The following is a 16,634-nucleotide window of genomic DNA, read 5'->3' as shown; positions in this document are numbered from 1 at the left end:
TATGGATCGTCAGATCAAAGGGTTGATCGAACAACGGAGGTTAACTCTCGCATTTCGCAGGAATCAAGTGTTGGCGGCTTGCGGAAACTGCGATGTGCGATAAGCCGAGAATGGGATGAAGCGTCGACTGTTGGATTGTGAAGCTGATCAACGACCGGCATTGAAGAATAGCGAAAAGGCTTGGGAAAGAGGAACCAATAATGTTATAGGCGCGATTGTGATAATGGACGAGCTGGCATGTAGAAGTAGGGTTTAGCTAACACGCGCGGTTATAGGATTAACCAGAGTTGTAATGAAGGCGGAAGGGATGAGATATAAAGTTCCGCAATGAAACTCTGCAGGATATCTATGGTGCAAGATCACCATGCAACTCTGTTGATCAGAGAGAATATCAACCATCTGATTGAAGGTAATATCGACAGTGGAGATTGAGCGATAAGAATTGGGGAGAGATCAACAGTCTGAACACTCAGGAATAATGACCAGGGGTCTAATTTTGTTTTTGTGTGTAATGTTTTGGGTTTTGTTGACCCTGTTGTTTGTTTATCATCAACGGGTCTGTCTTTTGCTGGTCTTTACACTTGTAAAGACGTGTACCATATGTAATTTTTTTTTTGGTTAATTGAAGGCTCCACTCTTACTTGACCCAAAAAAAAGTAGGAAGATTTTTATAGTGAATTCACAAAAGTTAAGATTCAGTAAGTGTTTAGTTAAAACAATGAAATTTGTATTTTGCATTAAAATCATTTATGACAATAATTTACACAACAAATGGCATCAATTTGCTTTTGTTTGTTGTCTATATTCTTAAATAATCACTGCATCTACAAATGCTTATAAGTCTTTACCTTGCATTATTTGACAACCTGATATTTCAAGGCCTTATATGACCCCTACACAAATTGGCCATAAATCAAGCTAGTTATTAAAGGTAGGTAAAAATGTTTAAATGAAAAATATTTAATATCATAAAATCAAGCTAGCTATTAAAGGTAGGTAAAAATGTTTGAAAGAAAAACATTATATAATATTAAAAGAACACATAATTAATTATGAAAAGACATGTTTATAATGGAGGGGACATTGTTTTTAAAAAAGGAAGATGCTCTAAGATTGTCTTTAATGACATATTGTGCAAAAGAAAGAAGCCTTGGATGCAACAAAATAACAAATGGTTTAGTAAATGGAGTATTTGCTTGAACACGTGTCCCATAAACAGTAAAAAGATAAAAACTTTTGTTATGGATAAGTTCCACAAACGTACTAGGGATAAGAAGCTAGGGAGAGAAAAAATATTATATTGAAGTGTTTAATCCCACTCATAATTCTCATCAACTCTATTGTGAAACATGGCATTGGAAAATGCCAAAAGAAGTGTGGGAGGAAAGAGTATGTATTTTTGTTGTTCCAGAAAAGTGGAAACATAAAAGCATTTCATTTTAAAATGTGAGGCCTTCAAAGACAACATGGAAAGTTATGTAGAGATTCTGACAACTAGCTCTTGGGATAATCTATTTAGCGAGGGGTTTGTCGAGAAGTTGGGACCGTTTATTGTGTGAGGCTTCACAGTAAAAGGGTCGAATACCAGATGAAAAAGCAATTTGTCCCATAGGCTATCTTTAGAATATATATATATATATATATATATATATATATTTTGAAATATGTTGTTAGTAAATGAATAGTTATGTTTTAGACATTTTATATTTTTATGAAAAAAATAGAAAAATATTTATAAGTATTGGGAGACTTTAAATTATTAATAGATTAGATAGACAATAAATGTAAAATTGAGACCATAATATCAGTACCAATTAGAATCAATTTATGAAGGTAAAAAGCGATTTCGATAACTTTTTTTGATCAGATATCTAAAGAAGTTGTATTAATGTAGGAAGGGTCTCAAATACAGCAAGAGTTTACTGGAATAACTTAAATTGCATTTTCAAAATCACAAATGTGTTTGTTGGATTTTTTTGTTAAAGATTTCAGAATATTTTATTGAAGTAGTGGCATAATAATTTTAGATGTTTTTCTTATATTAAGTAGATTATATATGCTAATATTTTTTTTAACTAGAATGAGTAGATTTTTTTTTTTTTTTTATATTTAAATATGGCGCTCTCGTTCGCAAACAAAACCGAGATTTTACATAGTGATTTCCAGTCTTCTAAGGATGGGTGATACATTATTTCATACCCACTATACAAGTGTTCTCTGTAGTGCTTATAAAAATTCCCATTCACGGATCTCTTATCACTGTAAATTCTCCAAAATTGAAGTAACAAGAATTTACATTTACATTTTGTCATTTGAAAACCAAGTAAGAAAAGACAGTCTAAAAGTCCAGAGGCACTGCATTGTTCAAGTTTAGCTTGGTGTAGACAACTTTGGCGTTCTTGTGTAGGTCCTGTTCAATGGAGTCCTCCTCATTGTTCTTGCTGATCTTCGCCACCATGAGTTTCAGTTGCTGAATTTGTCGACGCAGTGCTTCCACTTCATCCTCTCGCTGACAGATTCTATCTCTCTTCTCTAGTTGTCTCTCTTGCATTATGAGATTCTCTTGCTGCTGAATGTACATGTTGTGTTGCAGTGCTGCCGGGCCTTCTCTAAACTCCAAGTGCTCTTGCTTGTAAGTGGTGAATGCTGGCTGAATTCTCCTGCCCACCCGATGACTTCCAGCACCATGTGGACCCGAGCTTGTGGACCCGAGCACCATGTGGACCAAGAGCTTGACCATGGACCGTCTTCTGCACTCTGACCCTGCGGATCCATCTTCTGACATCCCAGAATGTCGCAATTATTTCTGTTCCCCCAGAAGTCCAGGATGTCCTTGACCCACCAGTCCACCTTACGGGCCAGCCACCACCTTAAGGATATGTCCCAAGACACGTCACAAACTAGAAGAGTAGAAGCTTTCTTACCACTAGCAGACTTAGAGCCGACCGAGATCAACCATGCTTCCCAATTCAGTAGTATACCATTACCCGCCCCAGCAATTGCATCCTGTCTGTTAATTACCCTCAGGCCCACTGCACCACGATGCTTCTCTAGCTTGAGAAGATTCATAGCGACTGAAGTGTCAAAGACCACCGAATTCTGGCAATCCTCCCTTTGCAGGTCGACGTCCAAAATTTTCTTGAGGGTTTGATCCAAGTACCCCTCCCAGATCAACAAAATAACAATTCCCACCATGGCGCTACCCCTCAGACCAACCACAACCCTTAGACTCGCAGACCCCAACAACTTCACACTTAAAAGTTCCAACTCACTAGGCTCCCTAGAATCCTTCCCAGTAATCCAGTCCCCACTACAAACACTCAACGACCTTAGCTTTAGCCTCAAGGCTTGCACGGAGGCCACTTGAGCAGGAAGGAGCATTAACCCATGCAAACTTCTTCGACTGTTGTTCCTTATATAGCAATAATAGTGCTACGAGATGTTGTCGGTCTTGTTGAGGAAGCTGATGGGGCTATGATCTCAATGATCTTCCATTAATTCCTAGCCTTCTGCCTTAATTTCCCAGCATTGATCCTTGTCCTTCATTCTCCTTCTGAGTTTCCTCCCACGAGTGTTCAGGATTGATCTGTGTTTAGGAAATAAATGTTGCTCCTCACTTCCCCTTATCCTGCATAGATAACCATGGTGAATGAACTAAAAATGTACCGAGAGATCCCTGTTATTAATAGAGATGGTACCTGAGTGATGAAAACTTACACGTTGCGGGTGAAAGCCTAGGACACGCTTGCCACGAGGCCCCTGGATAAGCCAGAGAACGCAAGGAAATGCTCTACGGGGTCTAAGTGGCGGGGGTGAGAGGTGGGCAAGGAAGGTGAACATGACGGAAAAGAGGGGAGACAGGATGGAACATAAGAGGGGCGCGAGCGGGGAAAAGAATGGGGAGAGATAGGGGGAAGGGATGAGAAGGATATTTCGGGGAGAGGGAGAGCAAAGGCAGGGGGAGGCAGGAGATGAATTTATAATCAAATTCCCTAATTCTAAGGTTTGATATCGCTCAAGCAAGGCTTAGAGCCACCTCCACTATCCAGGAATTGTAAGTCATTAAATAAATTATGGGATACTAGTCGTGCCCACGACATCATTCACCACGCTCCTTTCTTCTATCAATTGGCAAGCAAGGTTAGCTTGTTTGTCGGCTTCTTGATTATTTCCTCTTAGAATATGGAAGAAGGTCATTGAATCGAAGGATGGGATCATCCCTTGGGATCTCTTGATAATTTGGTTTAATATTGTGTTTTTTGCAGATGAGGCATAGTTCATATGCCATATTATAATCATGGAGTCTCCCAGCACCTGCAGGGTTTTTATTCCTTTCTTTTGAGCCCAGGTGAGGCCCAGAAACAATCCATACGCTTCAGCTTGATTGTTTGTCTTCCATCCAAGCCCCCAAGCATATTTATCTTCAATGATTCCTTCAGGATTAATGAGAATCCCTCCCCCTCTTGCCACCCTAGGGTTACCTTTTGATGCCCCATCGAATTGAAGGGTCCATCTATTTGTGGATTCAAGCTAGACCACTAGAGCTTCTGAGGACAACCTCAAAATCCACATCGTCCGAGAGGGGGAGGGAGGGGCATGGGAGAGAGAGGGATAAGGGGAGGAGATGAATTTATAATCAAATTCCCTAATTCTAAGGTTTGATAGCACCCAAGCAAGGCTTAGAGCTGCCTCCACTATCCAGGAATTGTAAGTCATTAGCAAAATTATGGGATACTAATCGTGCCCACGATATCATTCACCACACTCCTTTCTTCTATTAGTTGGCAAGCAAGGTTAGCTTGTTTGTTGACTTCTTCATTATTTCCTCTTAGAATATGGAAGAAGGTCACCGAATCAAAGGATGGGATCATCCCTTGTGATCTCTTGATAATTTGATTTAGTATTGTGTTTTTTGCAGATGAGGCATAGTTCATATGGAGTCTCCTAGCACCTGCAAGATTTTTATTCCTTTCTTTTGGGCCCAGGTGAGGCCCAGAAACAATCCATACGCTTCAACTTGATTGTTTGTCTTCCATCCAAGCCCCCAAGCATATCTATCTTCAATGATTCCTTCGGGATTAATGAGAATCCCTTCCCCTCCTGCCACCCCAGGGTTACCTTTTGATGCCCCCAACGAATTGAACGGTCCATTTATTTGTGCATCTGAGCCAGTCCACCAGAGCTTCTGAGGACAACCTTAGAATCCACTTTGCTCGAGAGGGGGAACTATTCCCCAGAGCCTGAAAGGCGGGGAGACACCCACGGAGCAAGCCAGACGGATTCAATCTTATCCAAGGATGGATCAGAATCTGGTTTGTACAATTCCATACAAGTTGAAAGGGAAGTCATGGCTATTACCCCAACCATAGGCCGAGACTTTTTAAATATTGTCTTATTTCTTGATAACCATATTTGCCAATAGACATATTTCAGAGGAGCCAACCATATTTCTTTGAAATTGCTTTTGGCCTTAAGGGAGCCCAAATAGGATTTGGGCCAAGAGCTAAAGAAGATCAGGGGGTCCAGAGGCTAAGTTGTTCCACAAAAAAGAGGCACAAGGAGCACAACATAAACTTCTTTAGTCACATGACAGTGGAGAAAGAGGTGGGGGATTGATTCCTCCTTGGATTCACATAGCACGCATCTTGAGGGGCCGATCAGTCCCCTTTTTCAAAGATTTTTTGTTGTAAGATTTTTTTTATTAGAAAGTAGGCAACAGAAAAAATTGACTTTTGGGATGGCATTCCTTTTCCATATTTCCCCCAAATAGAGTTTTTTTGGAGGTATTTGGGAGTTTAAGAGCATTTGCAAATACTAGTGGCTGCACACCTGACATTCTTCCAACCCCACTTGTCTGCCTCAAACAGGGCTATGGGGGCACATCCCCTTAACTTCTTTAAAATATTGTCTCTTTGTATGAGAAGCGCCTCTGGGATATTTTCTAGCTTCCAGCTCTTCCAACCACCTCTCTAGTTCCACTCCACACTCCGGCTTAAATTTTCCTCCCCCCTACTGCACAAGAATTTTTGAGATTCATTAGGGATAGGTCAGAGTCGAAGGGCTGGAGCCCCATAATTGAATCAGAGAAAATTTTTGTGGAGGCTTCATTTCCCGGAATTTTGCTTATATTTTTGGTGATAATATCCCCGAAGGAGAAGATTAATCGCCAGATGGGAGAGTCCATACCAGAGACCTCCCGTCCCCCACTATCAATTCGCTGGGACGAATATCTAGCATTTATCACTTGGGACCACCATTGACTCGGCTTCATGATCAAACTCCCGTACATTTTTGCTCCTATTGCCAAATTAGATATCTCCAGATCTGTGATTCCTAGACCTCCATGTTGTTTTGGAGCCCTGACCGTCTTCCAATTTACTAAATGATATTTCATTGTTTCTTGTTTCCCTCCTTCCCACATGAATTTTCTTACATATTTGCCCATTTATTGAAGACACTCTTGGGGGCTTGAAGGGCTGAAACTGATATAGAGGGATTGTTGACAGGATTGACTTAATGAGGATTTCTCTTCCAACATAATTAAGCCAAAGATCACCCCTGTTTACAATTTTTGTTTTTATTTTATCTTGCACTTTTTGCCAGGCCTGTGGTGTAGCCCACTCCCGAAAGATTGGGATCCCTAAATAATTGAAATCTGTCCACCCCTGGATTGCTTTGAACCCTAGGATTTCTTCTATCTTTTTTTCCTTATGTCTTGAGATTTTCCAGCTGTAGATGTGGCTTTTGTTATCATTAGTGGCTCCCTCGGAAGCACTAAGAAAACTATCTAAGACTCTTAAAACGACGAGCGATTGTGATCGAGACTCCTCTCATCATAATAGTATCATCCACAAATTGCCCATGATTTATACTTCTAATGCCTTCCTTGTGACGGATGCCAGGGAGGTTGAGGGAAACTCTCTCAAAATACAATTTTTGACTCAGGGCGTCCACCATGATAATGTATAAAAAGGGAGAGGGGGGGCACCCCTACTGGAGGCCCCGCGAGGCTTTGAAGAATCCAGTTGCTCTTCCATTTACCATGTCCAAGGGGAGGCAATACAAAGATTTATCGATTTGATGAAGGTCTCATCCATGCCTAACTCGGTCAAAGGCATTTTCCATGTCCAGCTTTATAATCATACCTTGATCCCCCCTACGCCAGCTTGAATCCAGAGCTTCCTGGATCAGGATTATATTATCGAAGATTTGCCTACCTGGAACAAATCCCCCCTGGTTTTCAGAGATCAGAGAGGGAAATAAAGGCTTAAGGCGACATGCCAGAAGCTTCGAGAAGATTTTGTAGGAGACATTGCAAAGGGAAATAGGGTGGAATTTGGAGAATGAGGAGGGGTTCGATTCTTTAGGGATTAAGGCCAGGAAAGAAGAGTTTATGCCTCCCCCCATCGCAAATCTTTTGAAGGAGTATCCCACCAGTCTGCAAAGGTCTCCCTTGATAACATCCTAGAAGGAATGATAGAAGCTTGCTGTGAATCCATCTGGGTTTGACGTTTTATATGGGGGAAAGGAGTAAATTACTTTTCGAATTTCCTCCAACGTCGGGGGGGAAGTCAGAGAGCGATTCCACTCTTCTGTCACCATTTGAAGGATGCTATCTAGAAAGTAGTCTTCGTTGGCAAGATCCCAAGTATTATCCTTTGTATACAAATTTTCAAAATGTTCCACTACTGCTCTTTTGATGGTCTCCCCCCCCTGAGTTATCTAAGTTATATTATTTTTTGATTCCTTGAACTTGGCTTGTTTGTGGAAGAATTTAGTGTTCCTATCCCTTAGCCAGTTATTTTTGGATTTTAGTCTCCAGTATTCCTCTTCCTTTCTTAGTTTGTGTGGAGAGCCTTAAAAGTTTCTACTCCCTTACGGAGATTTGATTCCTATATCGGCATTGTTTCCATTCTCCCTTGGGTTGAAGCAAGTTTCCCTTCCATGTCTTTGATGTTGTTCTGTCTTTTAGATTGATGATCCTTTAGCCACTTTTTGATGTCGCCTTTCAGTATGTGAATCTTGGATTCCTAGATGGTGATTGGGCTTCCATCAATCCAAGCAACCCATGAGAGGGAGACCATTTCCAGGAAATTTGGGGATTCCAGCCAAAGAGGAGAGAACCAAAAGGGGATAGGGCCCAGATCCAAGGGCTGAGAGATCGACAGGCTGATCAGGTGGTGGTCCAAACTGGCCCACGGTGCAAGATGGAGGATTTGAAGTTGTAATTCAGGGTTAGGAGGTTGTCAAAAACAAGGAAGCGGTCTAGGTGGACTGCTATATGATTTACCCCCCTCTTTTGTTAGTCCAAGTATACAAAATTTTTTGAGGTTTGACATCGAAAAGGTTCAGGTTTAGAATGAGGTCCTCCATGTATTCTTGCTGGGCATCTCAGATGATAGAGCCCCCTCTTTTTTCATGGTTGCCCATTGTTGTGTTGAAATCTCCACCAAAAATGCAGTTATGCCCAAACTCTGTGTCTTTTAGCTCCATTAGGGAACTCCAACATTCTTGTTTTTCCTGAAAATGTGTGGGCATGTATACATTGACCACTGTGAAGGGATGCGAGTTCTCCTTTATTTTAAAAATAGTTGCTATCCAATGAGTTGTTTTTAAGGTACTTACCAGTTGTAGCTTCGACGGATTCCATAATGTACAGAGGCCTCCTGATGCTCCTCTTGAACTGACTGATTCCAACTTGCCAGTGTTCCAAAATTTGTTTTTAATAGCGTTGATAGACTCCTCATCCAGCTTGGTTTCTTGTAGGAGGATGACATCTAGTCTTTCTTTACTGATTAGGGATTTCACTTCTGTAATTCTTTTTTTCAGATCCCAGGCCCCTACAATTCCAAGATATGATATTCATTAATCACTTTTTAAAGTTCCCCGCTCCCTTTCCAAGGCCCATATTGTTTCCTTTTTTTCCTCCTCCTCCTTTGTTCCTTGCACTTGCTAATTGACGAGGAATAGTGTGTTAGACTCCCAACTCTTTGTCTTTTTCTGTTTTCTCCCTTCTGACTTCCTTGTTTGTTTTTCTTCTTGTTTTCTTCCCTTTTCTGATGGGTTGCTTCAGGCTAGCTCCCCCAGGTCTGTCATCAACAAAACTCATCTGTGCTAAAGGTCCCAGGCCTTCCGTAGATGTAAGGAACCCTTCCGCATCTTCATCTTCCTTTGATGATTCATCAGAACTGTTGTTAGTGTCCGGGCTAGAACTTACCTCCTTATGACTATCTGGGGGAGGCCCAGGGGGAATAGGACTAGGGGTCGGGTCCTCTTGAGGTGAGGAGGGGGGAAGGGTAGTACTGAATCTTCAACATCAACTTCTGAATCTAGGATCCCAAAACGGTTTTGCGACCCTGACCCAAGTCCGTCCCCTGCAGGCATGCCTCGAGGGGGTGTAGACTCCACTTCCTTTGAGACTGGAACGCACCAAGGTTGCCGGCCTGAGCAAAAAATTTTGAAGACTTACACCTCTTGGCCTGTTGCCATTGCTCTTTAGGGTCTCGAGGTTGATTCTCCATAGGGACCCCACCTTTCAGACAACCTTTTGCAAAGTGCCCATATTCATGGCACAACTTTCGCTTAAAGGGCAGTTGGTCATAGTCTACCTCCTGAACGTGCATCCAACTATCCATGTAGAGATTGATAGCCGCTAGGAGGCCCTTCTCTAGATCGACTTCAACACAAATCCTTGCACAGGAGAAGAGACAATTGTTTGGTTCAGAGCAGTCAATATATCGCCCTAGGGAGTTTCCTATGAGCCTGAAGGTCGCATCATTCCAACAATGAAGGGGAAGGTAAGGCAACTTCACCCATACTGGGACCGATGAAGGGACATCACAATCCGGGTTGAAACTGGGACTCCAACGGTCCAAGTAGAGCCCTTGGGTCCCCATAAAATAAGGACCACTCCTAAAAATTAAGTCAACGATTCTCAAAATAAAAGGTATAGAAACCTTTGCCACATAACGAGGAGATGATTGCCCCTTTAATGAGAGGGGTCCAGTTCTTCGCAACCCAGGCCTTGACCGTCCTAGGGGAAGGGCAAAGGCCCATGAAATGGCTAATAAGACCTCTATCCGCAAGTTGCAAGGCTCGAGAGTGGGCTTGCGGGACACTTATTTCAATCTTGGGGACCTCCTCAACTTTCTTCACAAACTTGGAGGCCACCAAAGAGTTGAAGGCAACAATCTCGGCCAAGAGCGGTGCATCTTGGGCTGGTGCAGACATTACACTTCCAACCCCACCACCAGCAGGGGGAACGACTAAAGAACCGCAAACGACCTGCAGCTACAGACAAGGAACACCCAGTAGCTAGACCAGAAGAAGAGGCCAACGCCATGCTGACCCATGCAACCAATGCACCAAATAGAGAAGAGCCCCAGAAAAAAATAGAAGGCTAGAGGCGGACGAATCTTGACTCCAGTAGCCCCGACTCACCGAGGTCAACCTGCAATGGCAAGAAGGGCCCAATCCAAGCAAGAGGGGCCCGACCCAAGCAGAGGGGCCGAAGCCCTGCAGCGGGGACCTAGAACTAGCTAACATTGGGTCAACACACCAAGCAGAGAGGCGCCATCGCTGCAGAGCTCTGACCTAGCTTTTTCTTTTGCATCCTCCTTTCCTTTAGGTGCTCATTCAATGTTAAGAAATGCTAAGGTTGATTATATATGTTAATATTATATATAAAAGTGAATTTATATAAAAAATAATTTCACATTTAAAATAAAATGTGATTGTTAATTTTTTTCAAAAACTTGAGCAAACATTGTAAATTATTTTCAAAAGTTACACATTAATTAAAAGTCAAACATGAGTTTGACACACTTACTTGGAAATGAATTTTTCATAAATAATAAATTTTTAGTAAATATTAAGATTTGAGGTGTGTACTATTTTTCATAAATATTGAGATTTGATGTGTACTATTATGATACTTGGTGGCATATGATTTTTTGTTTTTTTTATTTTTATCAATAATGAAATTTTGAAAAATATTGAGATTTGATTTTTTGTATATATAAATTTTTTTATTTTTTATTTTTAAAATAATTTTTATTTCTAACAAATTCTATTTATAATCCCATAACATTTCATCTATATGAGCCAATAAGAAAATAGAAATTCAAATTTCAAAAATTATTTTTTATTTTCAAAATATTCAGTTTAATAGTTATTTTTTTCAAAACTTTAATAGACTTTATAAAATCTTTTTAAAATTTTCAGAACTAATTAAAAGTCAAAGCATTTTGATTATAAAATGGTTACAATATAACCTTCCATAAACAAGTATAATAAATACAGTAACATCAACATATGACAATGTAATTAAATATGTTATAAAATTCTAATAATATATTCCTAATGTGGATTAAATAATATTTACTTTTAAATATTTATATATAAAAATATCATTACAAAAATAAATCTATGACAGTAACATCAGCATATGTAAGCTTAATAAAGTAAGGTTCTAAAACTCTCAAAATATATTCATAAAATATAATGTGGATCAAATAACATTTATTTTTAAATATTTATATATAAAGTAAATACATTAACCTTCGTCAATTCAATATAATCTTAAAAATATACCAATTAATAAATATAATGAGTTAAACAATACTAATTATTTACAAATTTTATACATGGGATAAAAGAAAATATGAAGAAATTCTGTTTGGCATCATGTTCATATAGATATATATATTGGATAAAAATAGACCAGTTTTCACTTTACATCGAGGGATAGGGGTGGCAGATCCCGACGGAGCGGGTAAGTCATTACCCTAGAGAAAAGGAGAGAAAATATTCTTAGAATCTGGGGATTGCCTCGAATAACCTGGCAGAATTAATTGAGAAAACTGTATGCCTCGCTCCACTATTTCTCTTATATATAATCTCTCTTATATATAAATATATTTCTAGGTGTTTCTCTCTTCGAGTTCTCTGACACATGCCCAGTTTCTGAAACAATCTGGCTTAAAAATACATATTTTTCTCGAGTTATTCTTAAGAGAAAAACAAAGCAACTCTAATGTTTAAGCATTGATTGCCACATACAATAGGCACACACAATCTCTTGCAATATATATACATAAACAGCAAAAGAAATACTCATCTGTATGACATCCAAGATATCGTCCCTACGTTGAGGTGCCACACGCTTCCTTAACCCATCAAGAGATTGCTCCAGTTTCTCAATTAAGGATATCAATGTTAAGGATGTCTTTGGCCTTTCTTCCTGTGAAGGTTTCAACATAGGCTCGTGTTTTGTGGGCAGTTCAACATATTTCTCTATAGTTCAACATATTTCTCTACAGGCTTTGTATTCCCCAACCCCAGGGAACACTAGAACTCAAAAAAAAACAGTCTTCAAAGCTCCCGGAAGTTTCCCCAGATACAATTGCAGCTCCCACTGAAAAGGTAACATTTCCATACCGTTCCAAAGCTCCCGGGAGCGTGGGAACCATTGGAACGGGTTTTCCACCTCTCAGGAGCAGTTCCAGTGTAACAGAGGAAAAAATTGAAGATGAATTGGGTTATCTAAGAACCAAAATGGAAAAAATAGCTCCACAGCAACAGGAAAAACAAGATCTGGACTCCCCTGAAACAGCTAGTTCAGTTAAGAGGATCAGGAGCTCCAGATCTCAATCAGCCTCCACAGGAGCATAAGTGCTTAGATAATACTCAAAAGGCCAATACATCAGAGGGGAAAAAATAGCCTGGTACCTCATGTTTTGTAATAAATATTGGTTTTTGCTGGGAAGATTTTGCAGAATATGATATACATATAGAATATGCGAAATTGTAGAAATGCATAGGAAAGAATCAGTGTTTTGGACTCTCAACTTATTGTCTCCATGGCTTTTTGAGGCCTCATGCAGATTTAATTTAGTTATGGTTAAGAAAAAAAAAAAAACTAAAAGAGAAAAATATTCAATAAATTTGAAATTAATATGGATTTACTCAAATACAGGAGACCAGTCAAACCATTCAAAATGACTGGAACAAAAGAATTGAAATAAACTTTATATTAATGTCCACTAAATACACAAATAAGCCAAAGGGACTAGTGATTACATCTAACAATCAAAGAGGCCATAGTAGGAAAATGACCTAGCCTCCCCTGCAACTGCTAGTTTAGTTCAGCTAATAAAGAGAATGAGGATGCAACTACTAGTTTAGTTAGTTAATAAAGAGAATGAGGAGCACCTATATCTCAATCAACTCCAGAGCAGAACAGTTTAGATAATACTCAAGAGTCAAAAGGCCAATGTATGAGAGGAAAAAAAATAGCCCCGATGCCTCATCTTTTGTAAATTTTGGTTTTTACTAGGAAGATTTTGTAGAATATATATAGGGGAAATTGTAAAAATCCATCCACAGGAAAAAAATTCAGTATTTTGTACTGTTGTATGTCCCATGCAGATTTGTAATACTATTTTTTTTTTTAGTTCTGGTTAAGATAAAAAAATTAACTAAAAGATAAAAAATGCTTAATAAATTTGAAAGTAATATGAATCTACTCAAGTACAGGAAATAAGTCAAGCCATTCAAAACGACTTTGAAGAAAAGAATTGAAATTAAACTTCACATTATATCCACTAAATACTCAAATAAGCCAAAGGGACTAGTGATTACATCTAACTATTAGAGAGGGCACAACAGGAAAAGAAATACCTAGACTCCTCTGCAACAGCTAGTTCAGTTAATAAAGAGAATCAGTAGCACCTATATCTCAATCACAACTCCAGAGGAGCAGAACAGTTCGGACTGAAAAGGCCAATGGAAAAAAAATTAGCCCAATACCTTCCTTATCTTTTGTAAATTTTTAGTTTTTACTGGGAAGATTTTGTAGAATATATACACATAGAATAGGCAAAATTGTAGAAATGCACAGGAAAAAATCAGTAGTTTTGGACTTTTCAAGGCCAGCATCAGACCCAAACTTATTGCCTCTGGATTATTTTTTTCTCTTTTGAGGCCTTCTAGATGTATTGTTACATGCCTCCTGCGGATTTTTAATTTAGAACAAAAAAACAAAAAAAACTAAACTCAATGAATTTGAAGTTAATATGAATTTATTCAAAATACAAGAAACAAGTCAACTTTCTGAATGGAAGAAAATACTTGAAATTAAATTTTATATCATGGTCCACTAAATACTCAAATAAGCCAAAGGGACTAGTGATGACATCCAACAATTAGAGAGGCCACATGATTAAACTCATAAATACCAAATAAATCACAATTTCAAGCATTGCTTATGTTCTATTGTTTGTTCTTAGGCTCAAATTCACCAAACCCTTGAGGTTTAAATTTGAAAAGAAGTTACATCATACATGTTTTTGTATACCAAACTTGTTTTCCGAACCTATATTTTCCGTACCAAACCTATTAGAGAAAGCTCAGGATATTAGTGAGACTGAAAAATGGTTTGCTCAGGGGATTTGAAACCATAGACAAACACCACCAGGATCCCAGGTCCTTTGGACATCAAAAATTATCCTTGGGACTCCTCTTTGGGACTTAATTCGGTCTGTAGATGCTTGCAAATATGCAATTTCAATTGTTTTAAATGTTTTATTAGGATACAGAGATTAGTGACACGGGCAATAGGGGGGCTAATCACAGCTCTGATTGCAGTGCAAACAAAAGGCATTCAACCAAAGAAAAATCATCCATTCATGGAAGTTGCTTCCAATTACATAGAATCTGGCATGCAAAGCTCCTCTGAGCGGTCTCTGGAAGATACGGGTGTTTCGCATCATACTCCCCCCCCACACAAATATGATCCCCCGGTTCATAGCGGCTGAATACACCTGTCATTATTTTCTTTCTCGACCAAATACTGCTACAGAACTCAACATATCTATAACCACCATGCTTCCTTCTCCAATCTTTCGTGCACATACTCAACTGCACCAACAAACATTGGCTTAATCCCGCACCATAACATTAGAAACAAAATCAAAAGTTTGAACAGTCATATTGCTAGCTGCTGATTCCAAATCCAGTTGATGCATAACACCACTCGGGCAGTAAAATAGGCCACGGAAATAAGCAATCTCCATCTCCTCTTCATCACACTTATCTTCATTCCCCCTTCTCGTTTTTCGCTCCCATGTGCTCAACAGTATTGTATTTTTCGTTAGCCGCTACTCTCTCAGCTGCAGTTATCTCCACAGGAAGGTAAATACTCTTCTCTCTGCTCATTCTTTTCCTTTTTTCGTCTTTCTTCTTTCTGCAATGCCCATATGGCCCGGATCTTTGCCATTGTCTGCAGTTCATGTTCTTTGATTACTTTCCTTATCGCGTGTACCTCTTCCTTCATCTGGTCTTTTTCTTTTATCCACCATTTTTTGTTTTGGTTTAAACCCTTGTCTTTCTTCGCCATCTCTAACCTGCACAAGAAAACAAAATAGGGCACTCTCTTTGACTCCTACGGCTCTGATAGCAAAATTATTTTTGAGATCTGTCACGATCCACCAGCATTTGTTCAGTCCATTAAACAGGAGTCCAAAGGAGAAACAATCTCTGGTTGTCATGGGGGATATATAGAATGTGGTCAGAGGAGCCTCAGTATGCATGTGAGCTTTAATCATTAGGTAGAAGCCATTGTTGGGCATCTCTACTAATTTAGCAGCATGGGGAGAGGTTAGAGGTAACGGAACAATGCCCCTTTTTTGAAGCTTTTCAGCATCTTAATATTTGTGTTGTGCCCTGTGGATTGTTCATCCCTAACATGAGTATTTCAATAATTTGCGTTAATAGACATTAATAGAGTTTGCCGGAAAAGAGCATCTGCTGTGTACATATATTCAGTGCTTATATTTGTCATCGGGGATATATAGAATGTGGTCAGAGGAGCTTAACATGCATTGGATAGAAGCCAATGTTGGGCCTCTCTGCCAGTTTAGTAGTGTAGGGAAGGGTTAGAGGGTTGGGCCAATGGAACAGTGATAGTTTTTGTAACTTTTCAACATCTGAAGATTGGTGTTGTCCCCTTTGGATTGTTCATCCCTAACCTGAATATTTCCATAATTTGTGTTCATAGATATTGCAAGTGCTTGCTAGAAAAAGAGCATCCCTGCATTCCTCACTAATTGTCTTCTACTTGCTTCCCTTACAGGTTTTGAGATTGGAAATCTTCCCTTGATCCCTTCATGATAATGCTGTGTCACACAATATATTTCTCCGCTATTTGAAGCAGAGTGTTGTGCAGACGTGAGGAACAGAATATTAGTATTGGGAAGACAAGAGGTGTCTGCATCAAATAATAGCACAGATTTAGCGTAAGGGAAATGATACACTGTAAAGTGTATTGATGTATATTTCCATATCTCAAGTGAGTTCGTTATTAGAGAAATCTGCCCTGTTTGAAACTTCAGCACAGCACTAGACAGGAAGTCCATTCTCTATCTTAATCTTGCAAGTATTTGCAATTAGCATTCTCTTATGGTAATTGAAACGAATGAAATGTTCAATCTAACTGGGTCTTTAGTTTATTTGAAATGGCGCATCAAGTTCTTCCAGGAATAGAATTCTATATGGGAATAATTTTTCATTCAGATCAGATAAGTAAATGTTATAACCTATGTAAGATCCATTGCTTTAAATTTAATATATGTTTT

At 39.2% G+C, this 16,634-nt stretch overlaps 1 protein-coding gene across 1 annotated transcript in view; it reads left to right on the top strand.

Moving 5' to 3' along the window:
* The window catches only part of LOC149170098 (uncharacterized), a 28,789-nt gene extending 12,391 nt beyond the window's left edge, over window positions 1-16,398 (top strand). The window contains exon 3 of the mRNA XM_089427249.1: window positions 16,133-16,398. The gene's annotated coding sequence lies outside the window, so the exon portion shown is untranslated. The remainder of the gene's footprint in view (window positions 1-16,132) is intronic.
* The last annotated feature ends 236 nt before the right edge of the window (window positions 16,399-16,634 follow it).

This window comes from Pinus tabuliformis, chromosome 4_2, assembly GCF_031772625.1.
Source record: "Pinus tabuliformis cultivar Carrire ecotype Pingquan chromosome 4_2, CPIR1, whole genome shotgun sequence".
NCBI lineage: Eukaryota > Viridiplantae > Streptophyta > Pinopsida > Pinales > Pinaceae > Pinus > Pinus tabuliformis.
This window is presented reverse-complemented; position numbering and strand designations above follow the sequence as displayed.